The sequence below is a fragment of the Cotesia glomerata genome, linkage group LG3 (genome assembly GCF_020080835.1).
Source record: "Cotesia glomerata isolate CgM1 linkage group LG3, MPM_Cglom_v2.3, whole genome shotgun sequence".
NCBI lineage: Eukaryota > Metazoa > Arthropoda > Insecta > Hymenoptera > Braconidae > Cotesia > Cotesia glomerata.
The window spans coordinates 22,696,804-22,724,343 of record NC_058160.1 but is presented as its reverse complement, the minus strand read 5'-3'; the positions used below and the strand labels follow the sequence as shown (position 1 = coordinate 22,724,343).

The 27,540-nt window shown below is 35.1% G+C and overlaps 1 long non-coding RNA gene across 2 annotated transcripts in view; it reads left to right on the top strand.

The window, feature by feature from the left end:
* LOC123261216 overlaps positions 1 to 19,668 on the top strand; it is a 117,222-nt gene extending 97,554 nt beyond the window's left edge. For both annotated transcript variants that reach the window (XR_006508633.1, XR_006508632.1), the window contains 2 exons: positions 7,309 to 7,315; positions 19,658 to 19,668. This is a non-coding gene — a long non-coding RNA (uncharacterized LOC123261216). The remainder of the gene's footprint in view (positions 1 to 7,308; positions 7,316 to 19,657) is intronic.
* The last annotated feature ends 7,872 nt before the right edge of the window (positions 19,669 to 27,540 follow it).

The following is a 27,540-nucleotide window of genomic DNA, read 5'->3' as shown; positions in this document are numbered from 1 at the left end:
ATTTTAAAATATTGTTATAAAATAATATTTATTCTTTTTTACTCTCTTAAGAAGTTCATCTGAAATTAATCATTAGTTTAATAAACTACTTCGCTAATTTTTATTGAATACATGTTAATTAATGTATGTTATAGATAAAAATTTTCCACGAATAATATTTTAATAAATAATTATTCTTTTAGCAAAGTAAATATACAAAAGTCATAAATAAAAATCGACTGATTTTTTTTCAATCAATTTAAACTATTCTGAACGTTGAAACTCTGAAACTTTTAACTCTAAATATTGTAACAGTTTCGGAGATAAAGTTCAGTAGTTACCGTTTGGAATTTCGAGATTGTTGATCAATGGAGGTACTCATTCAGAAATCCCTTTAATAGTACAGTAGATTACTCAAAAAACTTTTTAGCATTAACGTCGTTGACATTATTATTTATACAAATGGCTTCATAACATATTTATTTTGAAAAAGTGTTCCGAGTCGTTGTTATCGAGTCCGCCGAGATGGTAAATACAGAATGAAATACCAAGGAACCGTATTGTTTCGAGCTAAAAGCGGCGAGGTGGCTGCTTGCCAGTAAACTTTATTCAAAACGATTCATGTGAGCAAGTCGTGATTTCTATTCGAAATTTCACATCGTCTTTTTCCTCATCTGTGTATTCTCCTTTTCTAGTCGAAGACATGTGCCTTGTATTAGTATGACAACCAGACGGAGATGAGGAAGAGAAAAAAGAGCCATGGCTAAATTCTCGGGATGAGCGATTTTTCAAAGTTGAAAAAAGATAAAAGAAGAAGAACAAGAAGGAGCATATACGATACAACTCATTTTCCTCTGGCAGCTCATTCCGTCTGATTCATACTATTATTGCAGAAAGTACTTTCATCGTTTAACAAAAAGAGAGTAAGGAGAATGTAATGTATAAGAGCGGTAAGACAAAATGATAAGTGCCGGTAAACCCCTACGGGAACAGTTACACCTGGGAACTTAAGGTGCAAAATTGTAAGAAGCCGTTGGGTTTTTCTCCGAAACTACTTATGTCAGAATAAAACCGGGAACCGGCAGTTTAAGAAAAATATGGCGAGCTCCGCCGACTATGAAATGTCTTTACGGATGAGCAAATGCAGGCTCCACTTTTATTTTACGTCTTGGTTATCCGAAATAAGGGCAGGGAGTAACCTAATTTTCCGGATACCACCAACACCGACCGTCTGTTATTATTATTATATATTGGTCGTTGGCTGTTCGTTGCTATTCATTTTGGGGATGAAAAAAATTGAAGAAGAATTTTTGTTGAAGAGAGAAAGAAAATTAGAAAGCTGTTCTTTATCTGGAAGCAGATATGTTTCACCCTCTAAGCCGCCATACATCAGCCAAAGCTTAAGGTGTATAACTAAGTATACCGTTTCTCGCGTCTTATTCCACCTGCTCGAGCTGGCAAAACCGGTAAATTAAAGCCATCGGTGACATCGGTATCGTCGTACCGAACCTCGGAAACTTGTTATAAGTATATGGTGCAACCATTAATCAAAAATTTCACTCATGCACATATTAATACTAATACTTGTGGATGTCCGTTTCTCGGTGATGTTTCTTGATGTGATTATTATGCATGAATGGAACGGGTAAGATTTTTGATAATTAATAGTCTGTACCGGGGCGGTCACCAAATTGGTTGGGACACGTCGCCGAAGGAGACCCGAGTAAATTTTGGAGGCGTAAACCTCTTGGACAAAACGTGTCTTTGCAAAGTACCCAATTTCCACGCCCTACATCGTTTCAACCGTTTAATTTAACGTCAACGTGAATGATATTAAGTTACAACTAGAAATTACTCCTTTCAAAGATTTAAACAAATAATAATAGTAATAGTAATGATGGTAATAGTATTAATAATGAGTAGGTTAAAAAAGTGGAACTGGAGTTAAGTAAAAAACAAAATCAAAAATCCATACTGCAGGATGGATCAAAGCAGCGCGTGCCAGCTGCAGAGAAGCCTCCCTCTATTTTGCACTTATGGGAGTGGCTGATGGCTCTCAAGTTTAACCCTTCCGATGACTTCGGTGATGGATCACCTGATGACCTATTGTGTGTTGGTACGGTCAGCCAAACTCGATTTCATTTCCTACGGGAACGCGTGCCACTACTTTTTTTTTTCAGTCTTCTGTTCTACTGACTGTTTGATCGATTGTTTCCGTGGTTTGTTTCAATTTATTGTCATTGTTTGCTGCTTTTATTGTTGAGGATCATCCGGAAAGGAGTTAGACAGATCTATTTTTTTTAATTAGGGTTAACTTTGGGTAAGCTGGAGAAGATAAAATTACTTTAATCAGTAAATAATGTTTTTATAAAATTTGAAGTTAATAATTTGTAAGAAATTAATTTTTTTGGCGTAAAAAATTAAAATTTATATTTTGAAACTTTGTTTTCTCAATGGTCATAAATTTATTTTGTTTTATTTTTTATTTATTTAGTTTTAATGCCAAGACATTAAGCCGAATACCAAATTTGAAGTATTAGTAAAATATATAAAACAGATTGCATTCAAAACAAGAAAATACATAATGTTACTATATACATCACGTTATTATATTATTTTCCAGCATACTAATTTCTAACTATTCATTACTTAACAAAAAATCAAATAATTTAATTTTGAAAGTCTCTAAACTGAGAACGCTTACAATCTCAGGAGGCAAGTCCTTCCAAAACCGGATAGCCGATACTACAAATGAATACTCATAGGTCGTAGTAGCAAAATTAAAAAAAAAAAAATGTTTAGTCAGTTCTAAAAATTTTAAATGTTAACGAAAATTTTATGCTGACTTAAAATTGTTTATTGAGTGTATCTATAGAATTCTATTGATTTTTGAAATACAAAAAATTAAAAAATATCAAACTGGAGGTTTTTAACTACTCGCTAAGAAAATTAAAAAATTTTTTTAATAATTTTATCATTAATTTGTTTTGTTGAAAATTGATTTTTTGACTTTTTTCAATTTTTTAAAAAATTGATTGTCCCAAAAAATTATAAAAATTATTTCTATTGGTTCGAATATTGTGAACAGTGAAACTCAAAATTTTCCAAAAATTGATTCGATTTTTTATTTCGTTATTAGCAAATTCTATTCTCAGAATGTGATTCAATTAGTATAGTTAAACGATATTAAATACATATCACTTAAATAATCAGCAGCACGTTTCAGTTTCATGATTTCAGTCTGCACGACCCGGTCGTTTAGTATGCGCGGTCTTAATTACGTGAACGTTCAGTGGAATGATATTTCCAAATTGTGCATGTATACTTTAGAAATCGAGATTATATTTGTGGTACTTAGTGTTAATTGAATTCGTTTTACTGCTCAGTATATTCTCTATTGACATTTATAAAAAAAAAAATTTCAATTATATCGTAGCTATATAAAATACAAAATAAGATAAATTAGTAAATTCATGACACTAAGATCTGGAAATTTAAACGAGTATTGACTTAACCTGTGACAAGATAATTTTGAAACTCAAGTAGGTTAATTGAAATAGACATATGAATTTTATACCGATGAATACAAGCCGACAATTTCACGCTTCAGGAGAATACAATATTCAGGATATATTCAGTTCGTAATAATAAATTATAATATCTCGACATAAGTCTCATAAATGATTCAGAATATTTCTAAAATAAAGCTCAGCTATATTTGCGTGATCGATCAGTATAAGTACAGTTGTAGCAATTCATCGCTTAAATTCTATATTTATTCTTCAGTGGGAACTTTTTGGATCGATGTGCAAAGCTCATTGCCCGTGACACGACCCGGCATCCTCCATGGCAACGGAAATAAAATATACCGATGGAAAAATAGAGTTCACTTACTCCAGGTATAGATCCGATTATCATTATTTCAAGACTTGCGTTAAAAAAAAATTAAGATTAGAGTAAATTTAATTTAAACTATTATTAGTTAAAATTGAAAAAAAAAAAAATTTAATTCAGTTGTTTACCCGTGGAAGATTTTTTTTATAAGGCCGGCTATGAAAATTGGTCCTACCAAGCTTCATATAATTAATAGTTGATCTGATCATTTATACTCATATACGAGAATCAAAAATAAATTTTTAATTTTTTTGGAAAATGTATGTCAAACTAAAAAATTATGATACAAATTGCTTAGAAGTAAGGAAAAAATTTCAAATCTCGAGTTTTAATTGATCATGAGATTGATACACATAAAAAACAAATTTCTTGCGCCAAGAAAATTTTAAGGAAAACGAAAATTATTTTGGAGCAAGAAAAAATTTTCTCGACTCAAGAAAATTTTCTTGGCTCAAGCAACTTTGACTTCATTCAAGAAATTTTCAACCTTCCTTAATATTTTTTTGAGCCAAGAAAATTTACACTCCAGTCAAGAATTTTTTTTTTCAGTGTAATTGTAACAGTTACAATATATATAAATATAACCATTGATTCCCATTTTTGAGAAATTTTACTAAACGCAACTTAAATATCAATGAAAATAATATTTGACCACACAAGAAAATTCAATTCTTGATAAAAAAAAATTTTTTTTTAATTGAGTAAATGTTTATGAAGACAATAATTATTTTGGACGAAATCAAATTTTGATCTTCTTAATATAAATTTTTTTATTTTTTCAGTTCGATCAAACCCTCAAAACCCTATGCAGTTATTAGGAAAAGAATTTTTTTTTTTTTTTTTTTTTTTGATGATTTATAAACTCAACAAATTTGTGATTCCTTACTCACTGACTATTATGACTATTAAGATCCAAGATTAAACAAGATGTAAAGATTTCAGAGGGATACGGATCAATGAAAAGAATCACTGACTTTATTTATATTATATTTATTTATTTTTATTGTGATTTATTTATTTCATCAAGAAAAACATGAATAATTTTCTTTCAATGGGAGAATTTGACAATAAAAAAATTGTATATGGAAATACATGACCATATGATGCCTGATTTAAACATATCGTCCCATCAAGAATTATCAAAAATTATAGATGGACTTATCAAAAAAATTTCTCACGGTTAAAATTACTAATTAAATTATTTTACTAATGAGCTATAACTTTCTGAGAAACTTTCAAGGTACTCTCCGAATATTATTAATAAGTTTCACTTATAACTTCTTGTTATTATCAACATCAAAGTATAACTGAATTATCAAAATAGCATAATACAAAACGACGATAAGACGATACGCAAATGCACACCCGAAATTATTATTAAATTACAAAATTACAGGTTTACCTAAGGAAACTGACACACACCAGGGACTTGTACTTAACTCCTAATTACCCAACTCTAGAGAGATTAACGTTGCTTTAGATCAGAGCACACAAGAGAAGAGAGCGAGGACAAGGACTCTGTCTGGTCTGGTGTACAGCTAGTACAGCTGAAAGTGAAGTTACCCTCCTTTTCCCTTATCCAGGTGCCTGCTCACTAGCTCGCGACATGTTGCTCAAGTTACAAACTGTTTCTGATAGCCCGAAATGTGTAAGAGTACACACACAATTGTAGGTTTAGATCTTAACCTGCTGTCTGGAAATGTAAACTTTCCAACAAAACAGAGCTTTGAGCCGTACCACCATCTTAAACTCTTCAGTTACCTCATTAGTCTATTTGCATTTTCCTTCTATCAACAATCCTATTTTGAAAAATCAAAGTTATTTCTTATATTTAAAAAATACTATCTATTAGAGCTTTTAAGCTCTTTATTATTTTTACGAGCATCATTTATGTTATATTTCTGTGAGTTTCAAATAATAGTAATCTTGAAATGTATTACGGTTAATTTGTAGACTCGATCCAATTAGCATTCACCAGACAAACTTCGGCGAAGCAGAGATGTAATACCTTCTTTAGACAAACAAAGTTCGTGATTCTCACAAGTATCTTCACAATAACTCGTATCGAATACTTGCTGCACTAATTATCTGCTAATTAATTTAGCATTTGCAAGACTTAACATCAACTGCATAACGTTCTCTTTGCTATGCTGAATATTTAAACCATTAGGAGAATTAGATAAAGTATCCTAGTAATTTGGACAAAGCCGCTTATCAAACACAACTATAAGTGACCCTTAAAGGCGCTTTGTTTCAATAATAATGATTTATTCTTCTTCTGATGAATAAAATTCTTTTATGTAAATTCCTGATTAAGGAAGTATCCTTTTTTATGTTAAAAAGACATTAAATTGCATAAGATTGGGGATTTTTCTTTTAAGAAACAAAATAATATTGTAGAGTTAATAAGGGAGCAAGTAAACAATCCCCATGAAAAACATTGATATCAAGAATATATGTTGAAAAATAAAAAATATGTTAATTATTAATAAATAATGAACATAATTGTGTAAAAAATTTTTTTAGTAGTTAATTTCTAACTAATTTAGAAACAAATGTATGACAATACATAAGAAAATTTAAGAATTCATTTTTAACCATCTAATATTTTCGATATAGTTTTACATTCATTTTTTTTTCTGTAAGGTAAAAGCCCCAATAGATGATCACGTACCAGTATATGATCACTCCATGTATTTGTATATCTATATTCATAAATATAGATATACAAATACATGGAGTGATCATGTACTGGTACATGATCATCTATTGGGGCTTTTACCTTATTTATAAAATAAAACGTTTGTTTTTTAATTTTTTTATACAAGTATTTTCTATATATTTTTAATTTACTTCAATTATAGTTAATATATTCATGAACATTTGACAAAAGTTAGGAATTGATAATATATTTCACATATTATTCATTCATTTTCAAGATATTTTTAACTTCCCGCTAAGAAAATCTCAGATTTTCAAAAATCGGGAAGTTATTGGTTTTACCCCGTTGTACAAAAATCGAGTTTTTATCAGATCTCGACGTTTGAGGGTCACAGGAAGCTTCTCTGACTATCACCGCAAGGGTGTCACTATGTCTGTGTGTGTGTGTGTGTGTGTGTGTGTGTGTGTGTGTTTTTTTTTTTTTTTTGTAGGGGGGGGAATCCTTTTTACGGATTCTAGGCATAGCTGTTTGGCCTGGATATGTGGCGACTCGACGCAGCGTCATACTAGCTCGACACTAACGCCCCTACCCACTAAACCCTAAACCCCTTTTCCTTCTTTCCTCTAATCCCTCATGGAAACCGCCGTCAGGCATTACTTCGTGAAGGGAGGATCTAGCTACTGCTCTTCCTTCTGGTGGCTAAGGTGTTAACTATCTTCCTTCTATCTTCTGCTATTTGCTCTTTTTCTTTCGGTGGAACGCAAGTCTTTAAGGACTTCTGTTGCAAACGTGTTGGTAGCGTTCCAGGCAGCTTCTGATGACAACATTGCTTCTACTAGTGAATCTGGTTGCATTCTCTGGTTCAGGATCCTCTCCAGTTCTTCACGCTGTGGATCGAAACGAGGACATACAAAGAAGACGTGCTCCGCGTCTTCAGCAGCTCCTGGGCAGGACGGGCACTCCGAAGAGTCATCGTGCTTAAAGCGGTGTAGATACTCTCGAAAACACCCATGTCCCGACAACATCTGCGTAAGATAGTAATTGACCTCACCGTGATTCCGGTTAAGCCAAATGTCGACCCGAGGTATGAGACGGTGCGTCCACCTACCCTTCTCTGCAGCATCCCATTGTAGTTGCCATCGGCCTATGCTCTTTTGCCGTTCTTCAATTCTAAGTTCTTCCGGGCTCAGTGCAGTTGACCTTTTTCGTTGGTAAAGGGCCCGTCTTTCCTCTGCTAGAACTCTAAGAGGTAGGGTTCCAGCAATGACGCACACTGCTTCTTCTGATAGAGTGCGGAAGGCACTAGCTACTCGTAGGGCACTCTGTCGGTATATTGGTCCAGCTTTTCTCCATGATTCTTGGGTTTCCAGTGCATCAGCCCAAATGGATATTCCGTAAGTGAGCACTGATGTGACTACTGATGACAATAGTAGCCTCCTGCTCTGCATTGGGCCTCCGATGTTAGGCATCAGCCGTGCGAGACTAGCCCTCACTACTGACGCTTTGGCACTGACATGTTCCACCTGCTGTTTGAAGTTGAGTCGTGCATCCAGCATCACTCCCAGATAACGGATAAATGGTTGTGATGTGATTTCTCGGTCACCGACATTAATCTTAATTGTTTCAACTTCTTTTCGGCTGGTAATAAGCACTGCTTCGGTCTTCTGCTTGGCCAGTTGTAGGTTCACTGTATCCATCCACTGGTTGATCTTCTCAAAAGTGATGTCAAACAGATGTTGAATCTCGTCGAGGTGTTTGGCGACGATCACTGCGGCAACATCATCCGCATACGCTACCAGTTTGACACATCTTGGAAGCTTCAGTCTCAGGAGCCCGTCATACATGATATTCCACAGAAGTGGACCAAGAACAGAGCCCTGTGGCACACCACCGGTTATATCATACTCTTTTGGACCATTCTTTGTATCGTATTTCAGCACTCTATCTGTAAAATAGCTAATCACTAGTCTGCGAAGATATGTTGGCACGTTCTTCTCGTCGAGAGCTTGCATGATGCAGTCCCAATTAGCGGAATTGAAAGCATTTTGATATCCAAGGCAGCCACCAGGCAGTACTTCTTCGTTCCACCCTTCCATCTAGTTCCTGCGATTGCCTCTTTGGCCGTATTAACAACCAGGTTGATCGCGTCCAGGGTTGATCGTCCTTTCCGGAATCCATACTGGTTGTCTGCCAAGAGTGGGTCGACTACTGCATCTATTCGCTGATGGATGATACGCTCAAATATCTTACCCGCCGTATCTAGCATGCAGAGTGGTCGGTAAGATGACGGTTCTTCTGGCGGTTTCTTTCCTTTAGGTAAAAGTACTAACCGTTGCTGTTTCCACTTACGAGGAAAAGTTCCTTCCTTGAGGCATGCGTTGTAAGCGTCTAGAAATAATGTTGGTGCTGCCTTTATGATGGTTTTCAAGGCTATATTAGGGATTCCGTCCAATCCCGGCGCTTTATTATTTCCTACCCGATTACAGGCCTCCAACAATTCTTCTTCAGTGACAGGTGGAATGTCGTCCAGTTCATCTTGCGTTGACTGATAGTGAGACTGTGTTGCTGTGGAAACAGCGCAGTGACGATTTTCTGAAGGAGTTGGGGACACGTAGGTGACGGCATTTGTTGTTTCTTCAGGTGCGTCATGACCACCTTATACGGCCGACCCCACACGTCTTTGTCGACCTCGTATATGAGCTCTTTCCAGCATCTTCTTTTGCTCTCTTTTATGGCCTTATTAAGTTCACGACGAGCTTGTTTGTACTCTGCGATCAGCACTGCAGAGTAAGGTCGTTGATAGCCACGCTGTGATATTCTTCTCTTTCGATGACACTCTTTACGGAGGTTGCTGATATGATCATTCCACCAGTGTACCGCAGGTCTTGAATTCATAACACGTTTGCGAGGCATACTGGCATCACAAGCTTGTGTTACTCGCATCATCAGAGCCTTAGTATGTTCTTCTGCACATCCAGTCTCTATCGGATCACTATCGAGGGGCTATTAGCAATACTTCTGGGTCCAGAGATTTCACCTTCCAACCGACGGTGTGAAATTCCTTGATAGGCCCCGGAGGTTCTGGTCGTTTGACGTTTCCCAGAGTATCGCATGATGGTCACTGGCAGTGTAGATGTCCAGTACCTTCCAGTTAGTGTTACCTTTAGCAAGGCTGGTACTGACAAAAGTGACGTCTACAATCGAGCTTGCGTCACCTTTGGTGTAGGTCGGCGTGTCACCACTGTTGAGCAAGACTACATCTAGTGTAGAAAGAGCTTCTAGCAGCTCTCTTCCTCGTGCATTAGTCTGCTTACTGCCCCAGTCCACTGCCCAGGCGTTAAAGTCCCCGGCTATCGCCACTGGATGATGTTGCTTCGCGTCCTCGGTCAGTCGATCCAAGAAGTCAGTAAACTCAGCAATTGAGAGGCTAGGTGGTGCGTAGCAGCTGTACAAACGGATGCCATCTACTGATGCTGCTACAAAGCCAGCGCTGCCATTGGTAGCTACACTCTGGAAAGGGAGCTTACCACAAGCCCAGATCACAGCTTTCGTGGTGATATCCGTCTCCCAAGGTTGTCCAGCTAAATGTTTATATGGCTCCGATAAAAGCACAACGTCGAGCTTTAATTCCCGTACTGTCTGCATAAGCAGGTCATGCGCAGCTTCGCAGTGATTGATGTTAAGCTGCAGTATCCTCATGTTCGTTTATTTGTCAGCTTCTGGAGTGCTTCTTGGAAGACTGGACATCGGCCAGAACCAGACCGGTGAGCAGTGTCCTGAGAGCCAAGTTTTTTCCGTACATAACGCACATTTCACTTTATTTTGGCATTGAGCAGCTTGATGACCTGTTTGCCCACATTTGATGCAAAGCCCAGATCGGTCGACTTCGCTTTTACATTGAGCAGTAGTGTGCCCAAAGTGCCAGCACTTATAGCATCGTAATGGTGTCTTAATTGCTCTGACACGGCAATTTACCCAGCCAATCCTTATTTTGCCTGTCTTTCCAAGTATCTTCTGCACTATTGCTGCTGGCAATCGTACCGAAGCAGTTTGAGTACCTCTGTAGGCCGGACGAATTTTAATGACATCTTCAGGTATTTCGTAGTCATTTCCAGCTGCCTCTTGTAAGGCCTTCCGGACATCGTCTTTAGTTGTTTCGTCGTCAATGTCCCGGATTTCAAGCTGTTCCTCTGGGCCTTTACAGATGACTTGCGCTTCTTCTTTAAGGATGCTCTTGATGGTCTTCAGCAAAGCTTGTCCTTTGTCTGCGGTCTTTCTGGAAAGCGTAATGAGCATATTCCCATCATTCGTCTTTTGAACCTTGTCAACGACGTCACGGGTCTGATCTGGTGGGACATCTTTTTACTCCGACGCAGTATCTCGGCATATTTTGCCTTCTCAACGGGTCGAATAATTAAGGCATCTGGTTTGGTGAATTTTTCGCGGTTTTCCCTCTTATGCTCCGGCCGAGATTTGTTCTCCGGTTGTTTTGGTAACCGCTCTCTCGCTTGCTCCTTCTTCTCCTTCTTGGCTTGGCCTTTCTGCCTTTCAGTCCCCTCTTTTTTCCGGCGTTCTGCACTGCCGTGGTTTTCGGAGGGCTTGGTTTCAGGTCCTTTTTCTTCACAACTTGGCAGATCGTTGGGTCGGGAGAAGATCGATCTTTTCTCTTAGTTGACTTGCTGCTAGTTCTGATTCTGTCTTCCGCGACTGATTCACCGTCACCTTCGGCTCCAGTGTCCATTGCTTCTTCATTGACGATAGTTGCTTGAATGCTTCTCTCCGGTGTAGTGCGAGAAGTGCGTCGTACTGTTAAACACCATTCTTCATCAAGTTTCTTGAATCTCTGGAGGGCATTGGCTACGCTGGTCGTCTTGGTCTTAATCTCCTTGTGGATATTGACCTTAGATTGGATGAAGTCATTTAGCTCACTGGTCAGCTTTTCAAGGCGTTCAAACGCTTGCGACCGCTTCATTTCAGCGCTTGCTTCAATCGCTGCTTGTTGGGCATGAGGCCCGTTTTCACTATTGTTGTTTTCCTGAATTTTACTCATACTTTTAAATTCACCAGCGCATCGTACGGAGTGGAGCGGGTTGTCATAACTAGGAACGGGTGTACCCTCGGAGATAGTACTCCTACCCCAGTTCCCTGAGGCCTAGCCGACACTTAGCCAGCGGAATACACGGACGGACTCGACTCGCTCGCGGCGGTGAAGATTCCGATCTCTAACACTCACTGCGTACTTCCTGATCAAGGCCCGAAGTGGCTGGCTCCTGATCCACTGCTGCAACTTACACCTCGGCAGAGCAAGCTCACATCAGCCGTGGCCTGCATCGTCGGAAACTACGACACGAGGTTCCGGTCACTCCCAGTGGGTCACAGCAGAGAACGATCGTCTTGTTAGGTCAGTTAGTGCGACCAACCCATTAAAGGGGAGTTTTGTCCACGGGAGCGTATTTTGTTTGGTTATTTTGCTTGGCTCCTACCCGCTGTACCTCATCAACTAAGAGATTAAGTGTCATCCAAGGACAGCGAGCGTTCTCCCATCCGCTCGGGGAGACGCGCCCGGTAGCAGTATCTCTTCTGCCCCGAGTGTGTGTGTGTGTGTGTGTGTGTGTGTGTGTGTGTGTGTGTGTGTGTGTGTGTGTGTGTGTGTGTGTGTGTGTGTAAGTATGTAAACCTCTCATAACTTTTGAATGGCTCGACCGATTCGATCACGGTTGGTGCCATTCAAAAGGGCTTGTCCAAACTTAGATTTTGGATACAATTTAGATCGATTTGAACTGATAGATTTCGAAATATCTAAAAAAAACTGTAAAAAAATTTTTTTTCAAAAGTGGTTTTTTTGGAATAACTTTCGAACGGCTTTATCGATCAACTCCAAAACTAGTCAGCTCTTAACCTTGAAAAACCACGTCGATCGCCGCTAATCCGGTCAAAATCGGTTAATTCGTTCGAGAGATATTGTGCAGGAAAGAAAACCCAAAAAAGTGTTTTTTCGGAATTACTCCGAAATTTCTAGTTTGATCAATTCTAACATTAAATTTTTTTAAACATTAAAAATTTTTCATAAGGCTTGAAAAACTGCGTCGAATGCCGCCAACCGCGTGAAAATCGGTTCATTCATTCAAAAGTTATTGCGGTTTGAAAACTCAAAAAATAGTGTTTCATCAACCTTCTATCAAACTTTCGAGCTTGAAGAGCTCAAAAGCATAGAAAAGTTATCTTTTTGAGCTCGGAGAGCTTAAAACAACATATAAATTGTATTTTTGAGCTCGAAGAGCTCAAAAACTTCGTAAATGCAATTTTAAGCGCTCAGGTATGAAATTAGCGGGAAGTTGCAGGGATGGCCTTCAGGGTCAACCGTTTTCCTAATTTTTTATACTTTAATATCTATTTTAGCTATCAATTTTTTCATGGTGGGAATGTGACATAATTTTTTATGACTATTATCAACTTATAAGATTAAAAAGGAAATTTTATTGAACACAATTGAATACATATTATGCAATTGAATGTCTTATTTTATAACACAGTAACTAACACTTCTTGAATTTTGTCAAATTGTTCTGGCAAAAAAAATTTGACACTTTTGATTGATAACAAATTTGACTTAGACATACAGAAGAGGTATCAATGATAAAAATTTTAAAAGGAAGAACATTAGATTGCCTACTTATTAATAATGACATACTTAAAGTACTAAAAAATTCAACAATGCAAAGAAAAAACAGGACTAAAATTTGTAGTTATTATGTTTTGAAATAAAACAGCTGAATGTCTATTTGTTATTTTTATTTTATTATTTTTTAAAAAATTACTGAGCATCTTTCGAAAAAAAACCAAAAAATTGATTTAAAAAAAATCATAAAACAATAAATAACGTCTCAAAAAAAATAGTATGAAAAAAATAGGCTATATTTTATCCTCCCTATTTGAGGAAGGAGTTTTTTGATGCATGTAAGCAAAAACGCTAATCTATTTAGCAAAAATATATCAACTGAACCGAAAAAATCTGAGAAAAGAAGTATAGCACTAGCGAAAATGACATTTCTGCGAGTAGAGAAAGACAAAATGCGCGTGTTTGTGACGGGGCGAGTGTTACTGGCGTTACACGCCGGATTATGACCATTAGCAAAATATTTTCCCGTTTAGTTGTTGGTGGTTGTTAGCGACCACGAGTAATTCGTCCAGAGTACAGGGTAAAGAGTACTCATGCTCTTTTTTGTTATAAAACTAAACCGACTAGTGATACGCATACGCGAGTACCTATTCATTCTCATACATGCACAATGCTGATTGTTCATTATAGATGTAGATGTCGAGCATAATAGGGGAACAACGAAAATTGAGTTTTTGACTCTCATCCGCAATAACATTAGTTGTTTATGATGTTTACAAAAATCTAACAATGAACAACTCGAGTATTTATGTTAATTAGTCCGTGATGGTGCATTTAACGAGTGAACTTGAATAATAGTTACTCGAAAGAGCACCCAGACAAGTAAAGTCTCACGCTGCAAATATAAACTATACTCATATAATTAAATACTGTAGATAGAGGATTAACATGACGTGAGGTCACGGGATTTTGGAATATAATATTTTGTAATTCAGAGCAGAGGGAAAATCGGTGAGGAGAAATTCAAGTAACGTATTAATACAGTTGTATAATAAACGGTGATCCCTTGGCCTTTGGTCCTTTGTGGGGTCCACAATGTCGGCATTGATCAACTAGTGTAGGGCTTTGATACGACTCTATATACTCGGCAGAGAGTAGATCCATTTAGGATGCGGGTACCTGCCATTAGATCTGATAAGGTAGATATAGTGCTCCATAATGTTCTGGCAATCCCGAAGCCTAATAGACCTCTCATGCTTCTATATACTCGATGTTCTACAGTTGATTATATTGCACACGGCTTTGCATAGGTAACCTACATCACTCAATATCTTCCATCACTACAGAATCTGTATTAGGTTGTTATAAATTTTCTTCTTTGAGTTAATCAGATTTTCTTTTAATTCAATATCTATCTTCTACTTGATATTTTGTGAAAGAATTTTCTGATCCAGTCAATTTTAATATCAGGCTTGTTATGACTTGATTTGACTTGATAAAAACTGATCCGGTATTTATCGGCCATATATGAGGATAAACTATGCTTTTTTAATTTTTATTAATTTTTTAAATAATGCGTATGTTAAAAAAAAATGTGGATTATTAATTGCCTAAATTAAAAACCAATGGCAGATAAGCTTTTTGAAAAAGTAAAAAAATTATTTCTCTGTTTTTTAAGTACTTTATTGTTCCTATATTGTCCACTGTTTCAGAATGTAATATTCGTTTTAATTTATTTATTTATTTCACGACTCCGTCCTATTAGATTCTAATCGAATTTCACATGAATCAAATAAATTTATTTGATTTAATATTTTTTATGGAAAATAAAATATATGATTTTCATTATTTTTAGGAGAAAAAATTTTATAAAAAATCTAATTAGAAGCTTAATTAAAATCTGTAAATTTTTTACTAATCTCAAGTCGAACAAATAAATTTAATTGTGCTTAAATAAATTGTTTTGTCTACCGAGTAAGACCATAAAAGTTCATTTTTTCGATTTGTGATTGGAAAAGAAAATTCCACAAATTTTTTTTTTTTCGATTAATTGTATAATGAACTTGAATTTTCTGACTTTAATTCAATAAAAAATTACTAATTTAAAAGCTAACTATATAGATTTACTAAATTTTTATTAAATTTATTTCGAAACTACTAATTTTTATGTAGTTTCATATTTACTATTCCAGTAATAGAAAATTTCACTAATTTAGTTTTTGGGAGCATGTCAGGTCGTATCAGTAAATTATCTACACACTAAAAAATTTTGCATCAATACGTCAAAAAATTTTGTGTTAAAAATTTGTATGTTAAATATTTAACACTTTTTTGTGTCAATTTAACACAATAAATGTTAAATATTTAACACAAAATTTTTTGACGCAATGACGCAAAATTTTTGACTAAATACTGAATATTAAGTTCTTCAAACTTGAATTATCACGATAGTTTTTTCAAAGCCTATAGACTACCTTCAAACTCTTACCCATGTGTATATTTAGCACCGGTATGGCTATCGATCGTGAATGGAAGAAAGTAGAAACAACTATGGTTATAATCCGGGCGTGAGGGATCTTGACAGATGATACCTTCTTTTCACATTTTCCTGGGCCAGAGAATTTTTGTTTTCTTCCCTAATGTGTCATTGTAGCGCTACACTGATCTCTTTACAATTTACAATACACGCACTTACTACGAGGAGAACAGCAAAAAGCGGTTTCTTACACCGACAATCGGAATCACCGATCCATCACAGAGCTATTATATAGGAGTATAGTCCTTCTTGTCGAAATTCTTGTACAGTGCATCGAGTATCTTTATTATAAATGTTTTCCGGGTGCAGTTGTATCATGACACGATTCATCATTGGCAGCTTATCATCCATCAATCGATTGTTTACTCAATGCTGTCAGTGTCACACTCAGCGATTTCACTTTTATTTCGATTGTTAATTTAGTAAAAGACCCAGAAGTAACGGTAGTAAGTATATCAAAATTTATGATTGTGTAGTGATGGAAGTAAATTGTTAAGGATATTTTAGATGTTCTTCAGTTCGACAATAGAGCAGGCTTCATTACGTTAATTAGGGTGAAATTTTGTGACAGATATAAATTCCTTGGTCTAAGATGGATTTTGAGTAATTATGAAAAATGTCTTGTTATTTTTATCGAGTTTTTAGATTGATATTCTAAAGGATGTCGTATATTGTCAAAAACTTTTATTGCGCGGTAATTTTAGAAAAAATACGCCGAAAGTTTATTGACAAAGAAACTTTCAGCTACAATAACTACCGAATTGTGATCCAATAGTATGTTTTTACTGATTTCTTTTTGAAAAATTACATCCTAATTCAGGTGTTTGTTATTTTCGTTTTAAAAACAATTGATTCTATTCGAGTAATTTTTTTTAGTGTATAGAAAATTTTCTGCATTCAAAAAGTTATCATTTTCTGTAACAAAGGTAATTTTTTAGTTCACCAAATAAAGAATGGATTTTCGGTAATTCTGATAAATGTAGTGTTATTCTTGACGAATTTTTAGATCGATATTGTGAAGAAAGTCATTTATTAATAAAAACTTCGTATAGAAATTTTACAAAAATTACGTAGGAAGTTTATTAACAAAGGAACTTTGTAGAATAAATTTCAGATTTTAATCTAACAAATCATTTTCATGGTTTTCATTTTGAAAAACTACAAAATACAAATCAAAATTCGTTTATTTTATTGTCTACTAAAATACATTATCTTTTGAAATATCTTTTTTTCTAAGCGTATAGAAAATTTTCGTGATTTAAATGTTCTCATCTTCTTTCACAAAGGTAATTTTCGATTTATCAAGTAAAAGATGAATTTTCCCCATTTCTTTCTATTATTATAGTAAAACATTTAATGTTTTGTTATTCTGATCGAATTTTTAGATTTTCATTCAGAAGATGTCATATATTGTTGAAAGCTTTTATTGCGTAACAATTTTATAAAAAATACTCAAGAATTTTAATAACAAAGAAACATTTTATTAAAATACCAGTTCATAATCTAACAAAATATTTTTAATATTTTCAAGCAAATTACAAACTTATTTATTTCGTTAATTTCATCTTCAATAAATATGAAGCTTAAAAAAAAGTTTTTTTTCACAGTATAAAAAATTTTCTGCATTTAAAAGTTCTTATTTTCTAATACAGAAAAAAAATTCTCAAACTCCAAAGAAAATGACTTCAAAATAATCGTAGGTAATAATAATACATTCTCAAAAAGTTTTCCTGCCTCAAACAACTATTTACATTTTTTACTCCTTTTAATTTTCTCAAAAAAAGTAACTGATCCATACCGCTGATATTGGAGCGGAAAATAAATTAATGTAGGGTGTGCAAGAGAGCCTCTCAATTATTTCACCTTGGTGATCTCGCTCATTCAAATTTCCATGGGAAATGCCGGAGACGGAAATTCGGAGAATCTAGTGAACGGCTTGAGAGTGTGGGTGAGGGACTAAACGAGGGGTGGTTACTCGATCCAAGAATTTGGTTCGTACTTGCGTCCTCTGGTTCCGGGAGCTTGCAAACATTCCCTACGGCCTCACTACCTTTACTAGTTGGATAGCAATAGGTAGCCATGTTGAATCTGCACCGTGAAGCTTCTCTCGCCATCGCCATAGGAAGAGGAAGATAACTGTCCGTGTCTCGGTATTCGGAGCTAGACGAGTCTCCCGTTCCTCTCTGTGGCCGTACTAGGATTTTCTGGTGGCTCGTCCTTGGAATCAGCGGCTCCAACTACATGGCAGAGGGTGAAACCTAAAAGGGAGGATTGCAACGTTGCACGCACGTATACCCTTCTGGTTAAAATCCGGCACACGTACGTACCAATCACAACGCGGTGGAGGATCGAAACTCCAGACTCCAGGAGCAGAAGAGCTTTCTGGACCACGAACTCGTGTCCAACCGACCGATACAATCGGAGGCATGTTACGTTCGCAAAACAAGAAACAACCTTCACATTTGTCGCTCTTTTAGTTTTTTTTTATTTTATTTTATTCTATTTTTTTGACCAATAGAACGAGATTGTCCTGGCAGAAAAAGCCAGACAAAAAAAGTTCGTTGACACTAATTTCTTTTTGCAACGCTACACTACTCTACACTGGTTATTTTTTTTTTTTCTGAGCATCTATCTAAGCGGTGATTTTTAGAGGCGATGGAAGAATGAAAGCGGAATCCCACCTTTTAAATTTCCGGAGGGAAAAGAGGAAGAAGGAAGAGCCATATAGCCAGAGGGGTAAACACGACGTCACAGAAAGAGAGCGAGCAAGAAAGTGAAGGTAATTATTTTATTGGCAACAATTGGATTACAAACCCTTCTGCCGGATTTTCTCCGGAGGAATATGCCACGAGGGAGTAGGTTTTTACGCCAGTGAGGTATTCTTGTCCTCCTTCGTCTTTTTCTTCTTCTTCGACTCTTGCATGTTTTGTCCTCTGTTTCTGTTGCTCGCTTGAAGCAGGAACCCTCCGGCGACAGATTACTTCTGCATATCCCAGATAGACAGAGTACGAGATGTGAGCGATGGTCAGGTTCACCCCTCGGAATTGTTCTTCCTACCCTCTTTCTTTCCCTCTATCGATGCTCGGCAACAACTTTCTCGGTGTCGCTCGACCATAAAAGGAGATGAGGAGGTGAATCCATATCAGAATGCCCTTAAATGCTGTCAGATATTTATTTTCGTAGATAGCAGATAAGGATAACTGATACTAAATACTAGTCTTGGTATTTTTTAGGTCGAGAAGGGACCAAGAGCTGGGGTGTGAGTGGATTTGATCGTTATGATTTGACGATAGATGATGGGAAATGGCTGGGGCTTCTTAGTGCGTGAATTAATTGAGCTTTTGTAGGGCTAAACCCATAACTATTTACAGATAAAATTAATCTATACAAATGAATGGGAAAAAGTTTTTTTTTTTTTTTTATAAATGCCTAATTGAGAAAAGTGCTTAAAAAATGTATATGAAACTTATACTGAGAGATGTAGCGTGCTTTGGAAAAGGTCGAACATATATTTCTTAGGTTAAATTATGATAAATTCGTTTTTTTCAACTGCCATTTATTTAAAATGAAAATAAAAATTCAATGATTTATTCGTTAATAAATTGAATTTTTCAGTTCCGTAAGAAAAATTTTATAAATGGCCAGATCAGGGTGTATATAAAAATGGAAAAATAATTTATTAACATTTATTAAACAAAAATTGTTAAAAACAACTTATAAGTCAGCAAATAAAAATAAACTGAATTGTAAAATAGTAAGTAATAAATATTATGAAGTAACTGTTAAAATCGCGATTTTACTGTTTGAAATAGTTTTTATCATCAATTAATTACTATTTATTATAAAAACATTGTCATTCCACATAGTTTAGTTTTTTTGTCAATATTTTGATATTATTGACACCATGTATCCTTGCATATAAAAATTATAAATGTTTACAACATTACTTAAAAACATAATTTTAAAGAAATGTTGATGTAAAATTCAAAATTTTTTTTACTTAAAAACAAACAAATTTTAACTCAAGCGCAGCAAAGCTATTAAAATATAAAATAATATTCACCCATATCCGCGAAACTAATAACCTACCCTCTGAGTCTCACCCCTTGCTACTTAGAGGCTGAGGAGTTCATAAAGCAGAAGAGCCCCATTGAGGGTATTGCGCTTCTGCGGAGCGTCATCTCAAGAAGTAAGTGCCATTTGCTGCCGAATGTGTGATAAAATGCCGATGGTATACAATTTAATGTCCCATTTAGGTAGAAGATTGAACCTTGCATCGCTGAGTGCCTGTTTATTTAAAAGTTTTATCTTTTTTTTGAGATTAAAGATGGATTTAAGACAAGATTAACCCAGTATCACGATAGCTTAAAAAGTGTTGAGTAGTTGGGTGAAGAATTTAACGAGTTTCATCTAATCACCTATTAGAGTTTGAAGGGCCGATTACTTCTTAAGCTCAAGTCTCTCGTCTAAAAAATAGCATAGCCCGTAAATAAAGTATACAAGCGACTCATTACATCAACCTCTTAAGGTTTTTGTTAACTACCCCACGTACTTAGCTGACCCGCTCGCGGAATTATTCATTACGCGTAATTAATTTAGCCAACGTCTCAATTACAGAGAACAGTCTCCAGTTCGCCAAGATGAGTGAGTACAATTCCACTGGCTATTTTTCATTGCAAATGTGTTTAAACCGTCATGTTTTATTAATGTCCTTCGCAATGAGTGCCTACCTTTATATATATACGTGTGTATTGTATATTTATTTACAAATGGTCAAAGTTTAAGGTATGAATGTTTATTTGAAAGCTGAAGATAATCGACTGTGAGTAGAAACAGAGACTGAACCGTTATCACAACCCACGTCACACCGGCATGCATACAACATATAACGCGTAGCAGCTCGAGTATCACCCGGGTGCTTTACCTGTTATATCCTGAGAGCAAAGCTGACGGCCATGCCCTGTCAGGAAAACCATGGTTTCACTTGTCCAAGCTCAAAGTTAATTCATCAAGTTATATTAACCCCCGCGGGAGTTACCTACTGTACCAAGTTGATTTCAGTCGGCGAGTACTCGCTTCAAAGTATCGTATTACTTTGAGTAGAGGTGATGCCGTCCCGGGGATATCAAACTGAATAGAATGGAAGTTTGTAGATGGAGAGCCAAAGGTTCGCACCCTATTGTCCATACTCAGATCACGGGTTAAATTAGTGAGGATGTCAGGATGACCTGCCAGGTTGACTATTTCTGTTATAATCCACTTTTATGAGCCTCGTAAAGTATCCTTCGTTTGTGGAATAACTTTAGGTTTATGCCTGTAACAGAGGAGTTGGAGGATAGTAATAAATACTTGCTGATGCTATTCATTTTTAGGAGAATAGTAAATTTACCTTGTCTTTGGAAATAGATAAACTTTTTTCAATTTCAAGTTTTGATAATTTATAATTTGAGATCCAATCGACCGATTTAGAGGCATAAAATTGGATTCAAAAATATTTATTGAGACTTACATCGAATTAGATTTTGAATTCAATCAATCGTACCGTTTTCAAAATATTCAAAAAATAAAAACCAACAAAGATATTTTTTTTTTTCATTCGATTTAAAATTATTCTATCATTCAAATTAAGACCTTATATTTTTGAGTTTAAAGAACTGCATCGAATGGTGTTAAGAGGATGGGAAAATTTTCTTATATGGCCTATGTGTCTTAATATCCTCATGAATATATACAGCCTGATGCGAAATTTGGTTACATCTGGAAATATCTGACCAGCTATGTCCAAATATGACTTGATATGGCCTGATATACTTATAGATAATCTTTCAATCAGAGATAGTATTGAGAATATCTCACAGATGGCGTATGATCGCTAAGTTGTCTTACAAGAGAGTTGTCTGAGCTGATATTAGACTACTAAAGAGCTAACGTACATACATTTCTAGGAAAAATAATTTTTTTACTCTCCTACATAGTCTAATACGGCCAATTATCGCTGTATAAGGGCATATATAGCCATAGATAGGAATGTTATGACGAGAAACTGCAGTTAAAAAATAAAAAAAAAAATAATCTTTTCGTAAAAATATTAATAAAAAACAACACTCATATTTTCGAATATTCTAAACTTGAAAATTGTAAAAAGTTCCAGAGAAAGCCTGCAGGATCAATTCCTTTAAGATTTTTTAAATCAATTCTAAATTCAGATTTCAATTAAATTAAGAGAGGCAATAATAATTTTCTTTTCTATATCAGACACATATGATCTTACTGAAAACCCTCGACCCACAGAATCCCAAGACAACAAGAAGCTATCGGAACCTCGTCGACCTTTCGTCATTGTGTTGCCCAAGTCGACGTTATAAACGAGGTTGTATCGAGCAGAGATAACCAGCGTCTACACTAATTGCTACTCCCTTGGGAAATTCCGTCCACTGTTTCCTCCAATGTCTTGGGGTTGGTTGCCCGTAATCTCGAACAAAACCTTGATCTTCGACGTAACTGATGTAATTTCACGGTGGATAATTTTTCGTACTACACAATAATAACAAGGGAGGCTTTTGAATATTTCCGCCTTCAAAATGTTTACTCCATGCGTGACTATAGTATGTCTCAAAGTTCTTCTTAAGTTTTTGCTGTTCACTTCTTTTTGTTCTCGGACTTGAAGTTGTTCTTGCTGTGGATCGTCGTTGCCTTTACTTTCGAATGGGAAAGTTTGTTCCAGGTCCAAGGAATATTCCCCTTCGACTTTGCTCCCTTAACTCTCCGTCGGGAGTAATACCCATCTTACAGATCAATACTTTGCCAGTAAGCTATCGCTAATACTTTCCTCCGCGCGAGAAGGATCAACCTTCACCATCTCGGATGAAAGTCTCCGAGACTTTAAAGGCTGTCGTGATGGACCGTAACAATGGAAGAAAGCTCGAAAAATTTCAAACACCAGTGCAACTTGCTCTTACACATTTTTTTTTTTTTTTTCGTTTTTATATCGTCGCCGAAGACGGAGCCATTACTGTGGAAAAGTTTCTCCGATCTCGATTCTTGGTGATAAAAATAGTAATTTGTTAACAAATTACTTCAGATAAGTATCCAGTGATTTTCTTCCCCGAAATTTCGCACGTACTTCAGGATATTGCGACCTACAAAAAAATAAAAAAAAATGATATAATAAAATAGAAGGAAGGAAAGGACGATATAATAACAGTACACACCACATTGAAATTTTTTGCGCAACAGCGTAATTTACAAAGTTCCCTTACCTCTTATAGCCGAGAGACATTTCGCTAAATAAATTGTAGAAACGAGTAGCAGTGACGCAGCGTGTGGTCGACATGCAGAATTCTCCCTTGTCTCCAGTCTAGACTGTAATACTCCGCTGTCATATTTTAGAATAAAGCACCGAAATACTTCATTGAGGAGTGAGTAGAGGTAAAAGGGAAGCTGGAGTGCAGAATTAGAAAGCGAAGGGGCGATTACTATTTTCTTAAACTTTGGTCTTATTACCAAAGTACTTTTACCAGATAATTCTGATTTGGGGTGAAAAAATTTTTGAGGGTAGGGCTGCAGGGGACTGAAGATTCTAGAGAAATCCGGGGAGCAAAGTTCACCACCACGCTCACCAAGATTTTGTATTTATGGAAGCACTCAGCAGACTGGTGATATACGAACTGAAGCACGACATGCGGTCTGTCGTTATGCGTCGCCGATATCACCCATTACGGCCACCCCTGTGCTAATTCAATTCTACACTGAGTTATTATTTCCGTTAGTTAACTTCATCATCTTAAAAAAAAAATGTCTTATTGATTTAGAATTCGTGAACAAGTTTTTCATCAAATCAATGCATCCAATAATTATCAATTAATACATACACTACAAAAAAAACTACTTGATTCAATAAAAATTATATTGATCTAAAAACAAAATTATTTTTAAGAGGATCTTTGTATGACTTAACTCAAGAATTTTCCAAATTATAATTTGCTTTCTTAGTTAAGCAAAATTTAATATTTTCAATCAAAATTATATCATATTCGTAAGAAACAACCAAATTCTGTATCTAAAAATACAATTCTTTATAACTACCCGTAAAAAATTTTATGATATATTAATATATGTCCTATCATGACTTTATATGTCCATATATGGCTTGATGTGGTCATATATGCCCATCTATAGTTTTTGACCAAAGTTAGGATTAAAAATTTCCAACGAGGGTGTATCATCGGTAAATTGTCTCATAAAAAAGTTGAAGAATGTATGACCCTATCTAACAAATTTTTACGCATAAAAATAATTTCGTTTTTTTTTTTTGCAAATTTTATATTCTTGGTTCTAAAACAAGTTCCTTTATTCAATATAAAAAAAAAAAGTTTTTAATGCTTGAACCTATTCTAAAACTTTTTGAGACTTATTTTTAAAAAATAAATTCTGCTATAAAATGTAGGTTATTTTTCTTGGAAAATAGTAAAGTGCTTCGTTGAATTTAAAAAGTTCTTGAATGGCAAACTTTTTTTATTCATTCTAGAGTTTTATTTTCTTGATTCGATTTATGAAAATTTTTTGAATTAAATCAAACTGAACATTTTGAAGGACGAAATTTTGAAGATAATAATTTTCTTCAATTGAATATTTTTTTTTTTTAGTGTAAAATGTTTCACTATCCATTAATAAATCTTGAAAACCTTAAAAAAACTTCTATTAGAGTAATGACTACTATTTCTACTTAGTTCGTTAAAAAGAACATGGAACTTTGGATAAAGTATCTCGAAGATCTCATGTGATTGCAAAAGCACATACGATGTACTTTCAAGTGCAATAAGACAGTGCTAGTTCGGCTGGAGATAAGTATATATAAAAGTGTAAGAGTTTATGCAGAGCTAGACACTCATGCTCGTAGTAGTGCTTTCGTTTCCTCATCTCCTATGAGCACTGACACGCAATACAAGAGAGCATATGCAAAATATTTTTTATCTGTCCAGGAAACACAAGTAAGATTTTATTTATTTAGCTTTACTGGCTTCACATGATGCGCTCGCATCCTTCAGTCTCGGGAGTGTAAAATATACACATTTCATTTTATTTATTTTTTTTTGTGGTTATGATTATGATATTTTTTTTTTTGTATCGCGAGATGTTTTTTCCAGTTTTATAGCTCGGGTTTACTCCAAAATGATTTATGTACTTTCACCTCGACACTTTGTTATTACGAGAAATATAGATGTCAAGGAAGAAGTAATTATTTTCATGCAGACTGCGCGTGGATCACTGAGTCATCCGAAGTCTGTTTGAGAATTGATGCGCTTTAATTGGCAGAAAGTCATAAAGTTGTAAGTTTTAATTTGATGATTTTATTTTTGAAGCTGCAAATGCGAATTTACGAAATCGACATCTACTTGCCTGGAGGAAAACATGTGTATAAAATCTGGCATGACTTATTCAGGGAGTAAATCATCTGGAATATACAAATCTTATGGCGTTAGAGAGTATACTTCTGAAGTGACCCATCCAAGACCCTCGAAGAGGTCCTTGGTCGAAATTTTGAACTTCTATCATCTTGTTGCCAGTTTGAGAATATGATACGGCTCAAATTACTTAAATTCTCACACTTCTGGTTTAGTTTTCCGTGCAAAAACAATGAAGGTGAGCAAATTCATCGAGATATCAAAAAACGTGGTGACTTTTATTAGTAAAAAAGATAAAAAGTATCTTTATTGTGCGTGGGATACTCAAACGAGACAGCAATATGGAGTGTACTTTTTATTTACGTCGATCCTCATAAACCATATTAGTATGTCGACATACATAAATGCTAAATAACTTTAATCGCTTTATTTCATAATCTTCCGTTTAGGATAATTTAGCTTTTAGCGCTAATTTTATTCAATTCAAATTATTATTTGAAGCGGCTCTCATCTAACCCTGGATATACGGATATTTCACGGTCTAATTTTGCTTGAATTAACTTTTGTCTTTAAAATATATAGTAAATTAAATTAAATTTTTTTATTGAAAATAAATTATAATTTACCATACTATAAAAAAAATGTTTCAGTAAAAAATTAAGCTAAAAAATAGAAAATTTTGTCAATGAGTTCATAATAAAAACATAGAATTAAAAAAAAAAAGACTAATTTAATTGTAAAGAAAGTGTGGAATATAATGAATTTATAAAAAAAAAAAAAAAAAACATTCCTAACTTCTTGCAATAATATATGAATTTTTTTTTTTCTTACAAGTAAATGTTTTTTACAACAATAATATCAAAAAGTTAACTTTCTACAAATAAAAAATTTACTGCAAGCCCATTTTCATATTTATTTTATTATGATAAGTCAATATAATTATATACAGCTCAATATTCGCAGACGCCACCCAGTACTCGTAAATTAAACTTACTGAGCGAGTATGACGACAAAATAATTTAAAATCATTTCTAAATTGAAGATCAAACCAGGTCACCGATATTCTAATTAAAAAGTTCATTAAAAAAATGGCTTAGAGAAAAAATATATTGCCTGATACACATCGACGGCAATCGAACTATCAAACTATATGTTAATTTCGGAAATTATAATTAAAAAAAAATTTACTGGGTCACCATGCAAGCTGACTTTCATTACGAACTCAAGAGTCAATCAATCGAACATCACAAATTGAGCACGAGATCAAAAGCTTCAAGCAATCGACAGTACAATAATCCGCGAGTGATAGCTAGATGATACTCCTCACTGAAGACAAAAGGCGAGCGATATTTCCGGAAGCGGCGCTCCCAGCGCGAGACAAATGTCTCGAAATTTAATCCCAAACTTTTCATATTTACCAGCATTAAAATAAGAAGAAAATGTCCAAGTGTCATTCCTGTCGTAAGATCAAAATTTTGCAGTGAAATTAAACTGCCAGTGACACCTACTAATAACGTGGAATTCAAAAGTCATATCAGGCTAGAAGCTAGAAAAATGAATTTTTTTTTAAACAAAAACGCTAATGATTTTATAGCAGAACAATCCTTTGCTCCCCGGAGCGCTACTATCATTCGCGCCTACACGGCTAGACACAAAAAAACATCGGGAATAAATTACTGATAAAAAAGACCACTGAATTACGAGTTGGAAGTCTCGAAGCCTTAAATCATTTTATTTTGGACACTTGAATAACGAATTGAGTTTATGAATGCAGCTCATCAGCAATTCAGGATCGAAAATACGCACATTCTGGCTGTTATTCTTCTCCTAAGCATTCTTACATTCTTTGGCCTCTTCTCATCCTTTTATATACGTATTTATATTTATAAGTAAGGGTCTTTTGATGAGCTAATGGAGAGTCACGCGATTCACAGTGATAAACGTTTCGGTTCCTCGTGACTTGAGCGGTCAGCAAACACGCAACAGCAAACAGCTTCACCTTTTTATCCTTTACTTTGTTTGGTATCCTCGGTTTCATTTGCCTACATAGTATATATAATACATACCATCGCTGTCCCATCGCTCGACATTGTCCTTGTTCAGAAACGGGTAAATAAATTTATCGCGGCGCCTGAGCTTATATTTTTTTCCCTAATTACACACGATACTTTGTGGATATTTTATTTCAATAAAATAACAACCAACGACACAATCAATCAGCCGCTCCAAAAACAAACTCGCTTAACATGAATATCAGTGTAACGTATATATTCAGTCAATAAATCAATAGAGTAATAAAAATAATATTATTAATAATAATTACATATGTATCTATTTTTATATTTATATTGACATTAATATTTATATTGAATATGAGCAATATCACCGGAAATTGAACCCTTTTTATTTATTTATCTTTCAGGTATATGGAATACCATGATATATA